The following is a 12,864-nucleotide window of genomic DNA, read 5'->3' on the forward strand; positions in this document are numbered from 1 at the left end:
GCATAGCAAAGGAAACCAAATGCAAAGACAAAATGCAAAGACAACATACTGAATGGGAGACAATACCAATGACATACACAATAAGGGGTTAATATCCAAAAGACATAAAACAGCTCATACAACTAAAAATTTTAAAAAATCCAGTATAAAAAATAAACAGAAGATACAAATTGACATTTTTCTAAAGAAGAAAGATAGCTAACAGACACATGAAAAGATGCTCAAGATCACTAATTAGAGAAATGCAAATCAAAACCACAATGAGATAGCAATTCACATCTGTCAGACTGGCTAACATCAAAAAGTATACAAGTAACAAATGTTGGCGAAGATGTGAAGAAAAGGAAACTTTTGCACAGTTTGTGGGAATTAAATAGGTATAGCCATTATGGAAAATAATATAGAAAAAACTAAAAATAGAATAATCATATGATTCAGCAATTCCACTTCTGTGTCTATATATGAAGAAACTGAAAACATTAATTTAAAAAGATACATGCACCACAATATTTATAGCAGCATTACTTACAATAGCCAAGATATGGAAGCAAACTAAGTGCCCATCAACAGATGAATGGATGAAGAATATGTGGTAACTATATAATGGAATATTACTCAGGCATAAAAAAATGAAATTCTGCCATTTGCAACAATGAGGATAAATCTAGACAGTATTATACTTAGTGAAATAAGTCAGAAAGAGAAAGACAAATCCTCTATATTATCCATAATGTGGAACCTAAAACATAACTGAAATGAATGTGTATAACAAAACAGAAATAGACTCATAAACAAAGAGAACAAACTAGTAGTTACCAGTGGGGAGAGGGAAAGAGAGAAGGATAAGATAGCCTCAATTACCAGAAGGTAAGAAGCAAAAGCAAGAAGAACTACACTCCTGCAGCCTGTGGAATGAAAACCACATTCACAGAAAGACAGACAAAATGAAAAGGCAGAGGGCAATGTACCAGATAAGAAACAAGATAAAACCCCAGGAAAACAATTAAATGAAGTGGAGATAGGCAACCTTCCAGAAAAAGAATTCAGAATAATGATAGTGAAGATGATCCAGGACCGTGGAAAAAGAATGGAGCCAAAGATCAAGAAGATGCAAGAAATGTTTAACAAAGACCTAGAAGAAATAAAGAACAAACAAAGAGAGATGAACAATACAATAACTGAAATGAAAAATACACCAGAAGGAATCAGTAGCAGAATAACTGAGGCAGAAGAATGGATAAGTGACCTGGAAGACAGAATGATGGAATTCACTGCCGCAAAAGAGAAAAAAGAAAAAAGAATGAAAAGAAATGAAGCCACCCTAAGAGACCTCTGGAACAATATTAAACACACCAACATTCACATTACAGGCATCCCAGAAGGAGAAGAGAGGGAGAAAGGACTCGAGAAAATATCTGAAGAGATTATAGTCGAAAACTTCCCTCACATGGGAAAGGAAATAGCCACCAATGTCCAGGAAGTGCAGAGAGTCCCAGGCAGGAAAAACCCAAGGAGAAAAATGCCGAAACACATAGTAATCAAACTGAATAAAATTAAACACAAAGAAAATTATTAAAAGCAACAGAGAAAAACGAAAAATAACATACAAGGGAATGCCCATAAGGTTAACAGATGATTTCTCAGCAGAAACTCTACAAGCCAGAAGAGAGTGGCACGATATATTTATAGTGATGAAAGGAAAGAAGCTACAAACAAGATTATTCTACCCGGCAAGGATCTCCTTCAGATTCGACAGAAAAATTAAAAGCTTTACAGACAAGCAAAAGCTAAGGAAATTCAGCACCACCAAAGCGGCTCTACAACAAATGCTAAAGAAACTTCTCTAAGTGGAAAACACAAGAAAAGGACCTACAGAAACAAACCCAAAACAATTAAGAAAATGGTAATAGGAACATACATATGGATAATTACCTTAAATGTGAATGGATTAAATGCTCCAACCAAAAGACACAGGCTTGCTGAATGGATAAAAAAGTAAGACCCATCTATATGCTATCTACAAGAAATCCACTTCAGACCTAGCGACACGTACAGACTGAAAGTGAGGGAATGGAAAAAGGTATTCCACGCAAATGGAAATCCAAAGAAGGCTGGAGTAGCAATACTCATATCAGATAAAATATACTTTAAAATTAAGAATGTTACAAGACACAAGGAAGGACACTACATAATGATCAAAGAATCAATCCAAGAAGAAGATATAACAATTATAAGTATATATGCGTCAAACATACGAGCACCTCAACATAAGGCAAACGGTAACAGCTATAAAAGAGGAAATCAACAGTAACACATTAATAGTGGGGGGACTTTAACACCTAACTTACACCAAAGGACAAATCATCCAGACAAAACATTAATAAGGAAACACAAGCTTTAAATGACAATAGACCAGAGAGATTTCATTGAGATTTATAGGACATTCCATCTGAAAACAGCAGATTACACTTTCTTCTCAAGTGCACACGGAACATTCTCCAGGACAGATCACATCTTCGGTCACAAATCAAGCCTTGGTAAATTTAAGAAAATTGAAATCATATCAAGCATCTTTTCTGACCACAAAGCCATGAGATTATAAATAAATTACAGGAGAAAAAAAACGTAAAAAACACAAACACATGGAGGCTAAACAATACAATACTAAATAATCAAGAGATCACTGAAGAAATCAGAGGAAATCAAAAAATACCTAGAGACAAATGAAAACAAAAACACGATGATCCAAAACCTATGGGATGCAGCAAAAGCAGTTCTAAGACGGAAGTTTATAGCAATACAACCCTACCTCAAGAAACAAGAAAAGTATCAAATAAACAATCTAACCTTACACCTAAAGGAACTAGAGAAAGAAGAACAAACAAAACGCAAAGATAATAAAAGGAATGAAATCATAAAGGTCAGAGCAGAAATAAATGAAATAGAAACAAAGAAGACAATAGCAAAGATCAATAAAACTAAAACCTGGTTCTTTGAGAAGATAAACAAAACTGATAAGCCTTTAGCCAAACTCATCAAGAAAAGGAGGGAGAGGACTCAAATCAATAGAATTAGAAATGAAAAAGAAGAAGTTACAACGGACGCCACAGAAATACAAAGCATCATAAGAGACATAAGAGAGCATCATAAGCAACTCTATGCCAATAAAATGGACAACCTGGAACAAATGGACAAATTCTTGGAAAGGTATAACCTTCCATGACTGAACCAGGAAGAAACAGAAAATAGGAACAGACCAATCACAAGTACTGAGATTGAAACTGTGATTAAAAACCTTCCAACAAACAAAAGTCCAGGACCAGCTGGCTTCACAGGTGAATTCTATCAAACATTTAGAAAAGAGCTAGCACTCATCCTAGCAGAGGAAAGAACACTCCCCAACTCATTCTACGAGGCCACCATCACACTGATACCAAAACCAGACAAAGATAGTACAAAAAAAGAAAATTGCAGACCAATATCACAGACGAATATAAATGCAAATATTCTCAACAAAATACTAGCAAACAGAATCCAATAATCGATTAAAAGGATCACACAACATGATCAAGTGGGGATTTATCCCAGTGATGCAAGGGTTCTTCAATATACACAAATCAATCAATGTGATACACCATATAAACAAACTGAAAAATAAAAATCATATGATCATCTCAATAGATGCAGAAAAGGGTTTTGACAAAATTCAACACCCATTTCTAATACAAACTTTCCAAAAAGTGGGCAGAGAGGGAACCTACCTCAACATAATTAAGGCCATATATGACAAACCCACAGCAAACTTCATTCTCAATGGTGAAAAACTGAAAGCATTTCCTCTAAGATCAGGAACAAGACAAGGATGTCCGCTCTCGCCACTATTATTCAACATAGTTTTGGAAGTCCTAGGCATGGCAATCAGAGATGAAAAACAAATAAAAGGAATACAAACTGGAAAAGAAGAAGTAAAACTGTCAGTGTTTGCAGATGACATGATACTATACATAGAGAATCCTAAAGATGCCACCAGAAATCTACTAGAGCTAATCAATGAATTTGGTAAAGTTGCAAGATACAAAATTAATGCACAGAAATCACTAACAACGAAAGATCAGAAAGAGAAATTAAGGAAACAATCCCATTTACCACTGCAATAAAAAGAGTAAAATACCTAGGAATAAACCTACCTAAGGAGGTAAAAGACCTGTACTCAGAAAACTATAAGACACTGATGAAAGAAATCAAAGATAACATCAACAGATGGAGGGATATACCATGCTCTTGGATTGGAAGAATCAATAATGTGAAAATGACTATACCACCCAAAGCAATCTACAGATTCAATGCAATCCCTATCAAATTACCAATGCCATTTTTTTACAAAACTATAGAAAAAATCTTAAAATTTGTATGGAGACACAAAAGACCCGGAATAGCCAAAGCAATCCTGAGGGGAAAAAAACGGAGCTGGAGGAATCATACTCCCTGACTTCAGACTATACTACAGAGCTACAGTAATCAAAACAGTATGGTATTGGCCCATAAACAGAAATATAGATCAAAGGAACAGGATAGAAAGCCCAGAGATAAACCCACGCACCTATGGTCAACTAGTCTATGACAAAGGAGACAAGGATATACAATAGAGAAAAGACAGTTTCTTCAGTAAGTGGTACTGGGAAAACTGGAGAGCTACATGTAAAAGAATGAAATTAGAATACTCCCTAACACCACACACAAAAATAAACTAAAAATGGATTAAAGACCTAAATGTAAGACCAGACACTATAAAACCCTTAGAGGAAAACACAGGAAGAACCTTTTTTGACCCACCTCCTACAGTCATGGAAATAAAAATAAACAAATGGGACCTAATGAATCTTAAAAGCTTTTGCACAGCAAAGGAAACTATAAACAAGGCGAAAAGACAACCCTCACAATGGGAGAAAATATTTACAAACGAATCAACGGACAAAGGATTAATCTCCAAAATATATAAACAGCTCATCCAGCTCAATATTAAAAAAACAAACAACCCTATCAAAAAATGGGCATAAGACCTAAATAGACATTTCTCCAAACACATACAGATGGCCAAGAGGCACATGAAAAGCTGCTCAGCCTCACTAATTATTAGAAAAATGCAAATCAAAACTACAATGAGGTATTACCTCACACCGGTTAGAATGGGCATCATCAGAAAATTTACAAACAATAAATGCTGTCGAGGTTGTGGAGAAAAGGGAACCCTCTTGCACTGTTGGTGGGAATGTAAATTGATACAGCCACTATGGAGAAGAGTCTGGAGGCTCCTTAAAAATCTAAAAATAGAATTACCATATGACTGAGCAATCCCACTACTGGGCATATACCCAGAGAAACCCATAATTCAAAGACACACACACCCCATTGTTCATTGCAACACTATTTACAATAGCCAGGTCATGGAAGCAACCTAAATGCCCATCGACAGACAAATGGATAAAGAACACATAGTACATATATACAATAGAATATCACTCAGCCATAAACAGGAATGAAATTGGGTCATTTGCAGAGACGTGGATGGACTTAGAGACTGTCATACAGAGTGAAGTAAGTCAGAAAGAGAAAAACAAATATTGTATATTAATGGATATATGTGGAATCTAGAAAAATGGTACAGATAATCCGGTTGGCAAGGCAGAAATAGAGACACAGATGTAGAGAACAAACGTATGGACACCAAGGGTGGAAGGGAGGGTGTGGTGGTGGTGGTGGGATGAATTGGGAAATTGAGTTTGACATATATACACTAATATGTATAAAACAGGTAACTAATAAGAACCTGCTGTATGAAAAAATAAAATAAAATTCAAAATAAGAACAGAGAAGAGAATAATAGATGTGTGGAACACAGTAAAAAAAAAATGGCTATAAAAAAAATAAAGAGAGAAGGATAATATAAGGGTATGGGATTAATAGATACAAACTACTATGTATAAAATAAATAAGCAGCAAGGCTATATTTTACAGTAGAGGAAAATATAGCCATTATTTTATAATAACTTTAAATGGAATGTAATCTATAAAAACATTGAACCACTATGCTGTACACATGAAACTAATATTACTTTGTTAATCAATTTTATTTCAATAAAAAGCATTTTCTCTACCTTAATAATATACATTTGTGGTATGCACATTATGCACACTTCTTTTATAAAATAATTTTTACACACCTTAGTTTGAGCAGTGTTATATTCCTCAATGATTTCAACTTGACTGAACAAGCAAGCAGAATATCTTTAGAGATTTTCATAAGAAGCCAAATTATTGATTCATACATTAAACTTCAATGGATTAGTCTTGCTTAGACAGAGTTCAAAAAATATCTCTGCCCTTGGCTTGGTTCCTGCCATTTGTAGAAGTTATCAGATGTCAGTTTAACATTAAGTAACATTAATCTTATTTTTTTCCAGCAACAGCATGTTGTCTAAATAATGCTAAACTTTTTAATCCCAATAGAAAGGTTCTTCTATTAAATATAAAAGTGAGACTACTAGTCCAACTTAATACACACATATTCAATAAATTCTGTAAGTGATTATTTTTAGAGTTTTCTACGCTTAAGGCTCTGTTGTGGCAAATAAAGTCTCGCTTCCAGCTCTAATTAAAATTCAAATCTAAAACTGCTTCAAGGGAGTTCCCGCGTGGTCCACTTGTTAAGACTTTGCCTTCCAATACAGGGGGTGCAGGTTCAAACCCCTGTTCGGGGAGCTAAGATCCCACATGCCTCGTTGCCAAAAAACCGAAACATAAAGAACAGAAGCAATATTTTAACAAATTCAATAAAGTCTTTAAAAATGGCCCACATCAAAAAAATCTTGGAGGAAAAAAAAAACTGTTTCAAGAAATTATATCTCCTGGTAATGTGGTTTATTACTGATTTATTGTAAAATATACAATATTAAGAAAATGAATACTAAAATTATCAAATCAAGAAACTAGGAGTCTCTTTATTCAATTATATTTCTGTTACTGAATTGTTCTATTGATTCATTCAACAATCATTCCTTTCTAAAAAGACTTTCAATGTATTGAAGGTTTACTGAATGCCAGAAAATCAGCGGGTGCTGCAAAGAGACCTCAAAAAATTTGAAAAACCATCCTTCTCTAAAAAGTAAATTATTAATGTCTAGGTCCAATCATAATTGGTCACACATAATACAAGATACTAATGTATACATCAATCTTTCAAAAATGGTTTCTTCGGACAGAAATCTATAAATGAACAGTCCTTGGAAATACAACTTTACAAAAGCAAACCACTTTTGAGATTTCCCTAGATTTTTAAAGAAATACACTTTTATGTCATTTGGAAATGCAGGTACAATTTCTAAGTGTGCTATTTAATAGAGTTTAAAAAAAGCAACAGTTTGGAAAGTGGATCTTAACAGGACAGTGATTAATTTTCTTAAGTCTAATATTTATGGTACTCAACTATGTCCGTGTTATCAGTCTTCAGCATGTGCAATGTACGTGTAAAGAGAAGATGGAGGAAAGAAAAAAATGTCCTTTGATTACAAAGGACATGACATTAATTTTCTTAATGTGGCCAGCTATTAAATCATATCTAGAAAAACCTGAATAAATGTAAACTCCTTGAGAGTACGATCGAGATTTTATTCATTTTTGAATTCCATACAGTGTCTAGGATAACGTCATACAGGTATCAAACAAATCTGTATTGAATGAATAATGAAATTCATGTAGCACTCCGAAAACAGTGTTCTTTGAGGTGTTAATAAATACACTCCCTCCTCATTCCAAAGTTAAATATACAAATACACTTAGGACACCAACATGTTACATGTCTTTTTTGGATATATTCTTCATAGTTCTCCTTAGCATAATAAATAATAAAGGTGCTGGGAAGTTCTACGATATAGTGCTGAAAGAAAAAAACTGCCAGCAAACAATATTAAATCTGACAAAATTATCCTTGAAAAATGAAAGAGATATAAAGATTCTCAGAGAAACAAAAGCTTTGGAGCCCATCACTACTAGACCTTCATTACAAGAGATTCTAAAGGGAATTTTTCAAGTTGAAACAAAATGAAACTAAAGAGTAACATGAAAGCATATTAAAGTATAAAACTTACTGGGAAAGATAAATATATAGACAAATACAGAATACCATAATAACTCAATAGTGATATGTAAATCACTTCTAATTTTAGCATTAAAGTTAAAAGACAATAGTAAGATTAAATTTTAAAATATTAGAGATGGATACACAATAAAAAAGAAAAGTAAAACTGTTGAGTTTTGTGTGCTATTGAAATTAAATTGTTATCAGCTTAAAATAGACTGTGATAAATATAAGATAATTAATGAAAATCTCATGGTAACCACAAAGCAAAAACACATGATATACATGAAAGGACTCAAAGCATACCAGTAACAAAAGACCATCAAATCACAAAGGAAGAAACCAAGAGAGGAAGAATGGAACAAGAAACTACAAAATATTAGAAAAAATGAACAAAATGGCAATAGTAAGTCCTTAGCTATCAATAGCTGTATTAAATGTAAATGGATTAAACTCCCAAATCAAATGACATATAGTGACTCAATGCGTAAAATTTAAAAAAAGAAAGAAAAGAACAAAGATTGAACTATATGCTGTCCACAAGAGATTCACTATAGAAATAAGTACACACATGCAAGAAGATACTCTATGCAAGTGGTAACCAAAAGAGAGCAGCGGTGGATGTACTTATATCAGACAATATAGAGTTCAAATCAAAAACTGTCACAAAAGAGAAAGAAGGCTATTATATAATGTTAAAGGGTCAAGTCAACAGGAGGCTATAACAATTATAAATATATATGCACTCAGCATCAGAGTACCTAAATAAATAAAATATTGATAGATATGAAGGGAGAAATAGACTACAATACAACAATAGTAGGAGATTTCAATACCCCACTTTACATAATAGACAGAACATCCAGACAGAAAATCAGCAAGGAAACAGTAGACCTGAAAAACACTACAGTTCAAATGGACCTAACACACATATACAAAACACTGTATCCAATAGCAGCAGACTATACATTCTTCTCAAGTGCACACAGAACATTCTTCAGGATAGATCACATGTTGGGTCACAAAACAAGTCTCAACAAATTTAAGAATACTGAAATTACAGCAAGTATCTTTTCTGACCACAATGGAATGAAACTAGAAATCAATAATATAAGGAAAACTGGAAAATTCACAAATATGTGGAAAAACAACAGACTCTTGAACAGCCACTGGGCCAAAGAACAGATCAAAAGGCAAATTCAAAAATAACTTGAGACAAATGAAAAGAAATAGAAAGCACACCCAAACTTATGGGATACAGAAAAAGCAGTGTCAAAAGGGAGTTTTATAGTGACAAATACTACATTTTAAAGAAAGAAGAAAAATCTATGGGCTTCCCTGGTGGTGCAGTGGTTGAAAGTCCACCTGCCGATGCAGGAGACACAGGTTCGTGCCCCGGTCCAGGAAGATCCCACATGCCGTGGAGTGGCTGGGTCCGTGAGCCATGGCCGCTGAGCCTGCGCGTCTGGAGCCTGTGCTCCGCAACGGGAGAGGCCACAACAGTGAGAGGCCCATGTACCGCAAAAAATAATAATAAAAAATTTTTTTAAAAAAATTTAAAAAAAGAAAATAAAAAAAGAGAAATCTCAAATGAACAATCTAACTTTATACCTCAAGGAATTAGAAGAGCAACAAAGTTACTCAAAGGAAAGAAACAGCAAATATTAAAGCAGAAATAAACAAAATAAATTATAGAAAACCATTTTAAAAATCAAGGAAACTAAGTTGTTTTGTTTAAAAAACAAATAATTGACAAACTCTTAGCTGGACTACAAAAGAAAGAGGATTCAAATAAAATCAGAAATGAAAAAGGAAACATTACAACTGACACCACAGAAATAAAAAGAATCATGACACTATTATGAACATTTATATGCCAACAAATTGTGTAATGTAGAAGAAATGGATGAATTCCTACAAACATACAATCTACCAAAACTGAATCATGAAGAAATATATAACCTGAACCGGCCTTTAACTAGTAAGTTGACTGAATCAGTAATGAAAAATCTCCCCAGAAAGAAAAGCCCAGGCCAGATGACTTCACTGGTAAATTTTACAAAACATTAAAAAAGTTAACATTAATCCTTCTTAAACTCTTCAAAAAACTGAAGTATAGGAAACATTTCCAAATGCATTTTATGATGCCAGCACTACATTGACATCAAAGCAAGAGAAAGACACTATAAGATAAGAAAATATCAAGCCAGCAACCCTGATGAACACACACACAAAAATCCTCAACAAAATACTAGCAAACCACATTCAACAGCACATTGAAAGGTAATACACCATAACCAAGTGACATGTATCCCTGGGATGCAGAAATGCCTCAACATAACTAAGTCAATTAATGTGATAAACCATGTTTACAAAATGAAGGATAAAAATCACACAATCATCTCAATAGATACAGAAAAGGCACTTAAAATTCAACACACATTTATGTTAAAAACCCTCAACAAATTGGGTGTACAAGAAATGTACCTCAACATAGTAAAGGCCATATGTGAAAAGTCCACAATGAAAAAAAAATCAAAATCAACAGAGGAAAACTGAAAGCTTTTCCTCTAAGCTTAGGAATAAGACAAGGATGCCCACTCTTATCACTTGTATTTAACATAGTACTGCAATTCTATAATTCTGTAATTGCCATAGCCAGGGCAACTAGGCAAGAAAAGAAATAAAATGCATCCAAATTGGAAAGGAAGAACTAACACTATATCTCTTCACAGATTACATGATTCTATATATAGAAAACTCTCAAGACACACACAAAAAAATGTTATAAGCTAAAAAAGTAATTCAGTAAAGTTGCAGGATACCAAATCAATATACAAAAAAAAAAAAAAAATCAGTTACATGCTATTCTATACACTAACAACAAACTATCCAAAAAGTAAATTAAGAAAATGGTCCCCTTTACAACAGTATCAAAAAGAACAAAATACTTAGAAATGAATTTAACTAAGAAAGCAAAAGACTTGTATACCAAAAACTACAAAACACTGCTAAAATATACTTTAAAAGACAGAAATAAATGGAAAGGCATCTGGGTTGATAGAGTGGAAGACATAATACTGTTAAAATGTCTATATTACCCAAAGCAAACTACAGATTCAATGCAATCCCTATCAAAATCCTAAGAGCATTTTTTAAGGAAATAGAAAAAACAAGCCTAAAATTAATATGTAACCATAAAAGACCTCAAATATCCAAAACAATTTTGAGAAATAACAAAACTCTAGGCATCACATTTCCTGATTTCAAAATATATTACAAAGCAAAAGTAATTAAAATAGTATGGTACTGCAGAGACAGAGACATAAACCTATGAAAAAGAATAGAGAGCCCAGAAATAAATCCACTTATATACTGTCAACTGATCTTTGACAAAGGTGTCAAGAATACACAATAGGTACGAGATAGTCTCTTCAACAAATGGTGTTGGGAAAACGGGGTGTTTTCAGAAAATAATTTGAATGAAAAAAAAAGGTGGAAAGAGGAAGCTTTTAGATTTAAAAATACTTAAACATATCAAGTCAAAACAATTTTGTTTGGATACTGATTCTAACAAATCAACAGTAAACATAAAGAAGAATTATAAGACAAATCTGGAAAATTTGAACATATACTGAGTATCTGAGGATATCAAGATAATAATGTTAATTTTTTAGGTATGATAATGGTATTGTGGTTATGTTTAAACACTGAAGTGTTTTCACCTTTGAGAGATACATACTGAAATATTTGTGGATAAAATTATGTGATGACAGAAATTTCCTTGAACATAATCCAGTGGTGTATGGGGAGACATGGGGTAGAAATGAAACACGTGTGGCCATAGATTATTAAATGTTGAAGGTTTGTAATGGGTAAATTAGGATTTATTACACTAGTCTCTCTTTTACACATGTTTGAATCTTTACATAATTTTTAAAAGGAGAGAAAAAGAATGGGAGGAGAGGAGCTGTAGATAGAGTAGAGAAATTTTCTGCACAATAAAGAGAAGACTTATTAAAGAGGAAAAAATATTCAATAACTGAAAAAAGGGTCAATAACTGAAAAAAGAAAGGGAATCAAAAGATATCTTTTTAAAGGATAGGAAAATACCAGCATAACTGTAGGCTAATGAGAAAAATCAAGTAGAAAGAGAAAAGTAAAGATTCAGGAGAGTTGTAAATTGTGAGAGCTACATATTTGGATGGATAAAAAGGGATTAGATTTAGTACACAAATGAATGGCTTGAACTTTCGTAGAAGCCTACATGGTTTTTCATGTATATGTGTTTTCACGGGTAATGCATAAGAAAACATATTGTCTGGATTCAGATGAAGGAAGGTAGATCAATATGATGAAAACATAGGAAAATTGTATTAGACTGTTTTTCTTTACTCCCTAACATAAGAAACAAGATCATAAGCTAATAGAAAGGACTGGGGAGGAGGTGCTAGAGAACTAAAGATTTAGAGTAAGGTACAACTGCCATCTAACATTATGGGAGAGAGAATGTATTAGGGCAGGGCTTGGCAAAATCAGGCCTGCTTTTTTTAAAAAATAGTTTTATTAGAAAATAGACAACATTCATTTGTTTATGTATTATGTCTACGTCTACTTTTGTGCTAGAACAGCAGAGTGGAATAGTTATGACAGAGACCATATGGTCCATAGTCTTAAAAATCTTACTATCTTTTACAAAAAAGTTTTGCCAACTCCTGTACTAGAGAACT

At 33.3% G+C, this 12,864-nt stretch overlaps 1 protein-coding gene across 6 annotated transcripts in view; it reads right to left on the reverse strand.

Annotated features, from left to right (window-relative positions):
* The window catches only part of GPHN (gephyrin), a 627,058-nt gene that overhangs the window by 421,429 nt on the left and 192,765 nt on the right, over positions 1–12,864 (reverse strand). The gene's annotated exons all lie outside the window — the stretch shown is intronic.

Source organism: Grampus griseus (assembly GCF_964374135.1).
Source record: "Grampus griseus genome assembly, chromosome: 2".
Lineage (NCBI taxonomy): Eukaryota > Metazoa > Chordata > Mammalia > Artiodactyla > Delphinidae > Grampus > Grampus griseus.